Source organism: Hyla sarda, chromosome 9 (assembly GCF_029499605.1).
Source record: "Hyla sarda isolate aHylSar1 chromosome 9, aHylSar1.hap1, whole genome shotgun sequence".
Taxonomy (NCBI): domain Eukaryota; kingdom Metazoa; phylum Chordata; class Amphibia; order Anura; family Hylidae; genus Hyla; species Hyla sarda.
Window position 1 is genome coordinate 77,291,351 of NC_079197.1, and position 819 is coordinate 77,292,169.

Genomic DNA, 819 nt, shown 5'->3' on the forward strand with positions numbered 1-819 from the left:
AACGCCAAATGGATAGACGTTCATAAACCAGTCAGTGCAACTCATTATTGTGGTCTCTAATTGTGGAACTCTTTTTTTTTTTTTGTGAGGATACGATGAGCTTATCCAATTAAGGAGGCCATTCAGCAGTACTGGGTCTGGACAGCAGCGGCACCTTCTGCAGCCAGACTGACTGACATGACAAGGCAGGCAACAGCTGCAGCAGCACCCACAGAGGATTAAATAAGAATCTGTCTTTTTTAACACTGGAATGGGGTGGTGCACTGTACCCGAAGATACTGCCATATCGGATCAATGCATTGGGCGACGGAAGCAAGTTTCCAAATCGGCTCCCATTCTCAAAAATCCATTTAATTTATGGTCCCCAGATAGGGGACATATCAGATATTAAACTGATAAGAACAGATTTTTGATTGAAAAAACCTTTATTACCAATCAATTGTCAATCACACAATAAATATATTCACCATAACAGAACTGACTTTTTTTTTTATCTATCTATCCATCTATATATATATATATACCGTATTTATCGGGGTATACCTCGCACCGGCCTATAACACGCACCCTCATTTTACCAAGGATATTTGGGTAAAAAAAGTTTTTTACCCAAATATCCATGGTAAAATGAGGGTGCGGGTGTGCGCGTGTATACCCCGATAAACCCCCAGGAAAGGCAGGGGGAGAGAGGCCGTCGCTGCCCGCTTCTCTCCCCCTGCCTTTCCTGGGGTCTAGAGCGCTGCTGCCGGCCCTTCTCACCCCCTGGCTATCGGCGCCGCTGCCCGTTCTGTCCTCCTGACTATCGGTGCCGGCGCCGAT

At 45.8% G+C, this 819-nt stretch overlaps 1 non-coding gene across 1 annotated transcript; it reads right to left on the reverse strand.

The window, feature by feature from the left end:
* Positions 1-253: 253 nt before the first annotated feature.
* Positions 254-440, reverse strand: LOC130292235 (U2 spliceosomal RNA). Its single transcript, XR_008848141.1, has one exon. It is a non-coding gene; the product is annotated as a U2 spliceosomal RNA (small nuclear RNA).
* Between the last annotated feature and the right edge of the window lie 379 nt (positions 441-819).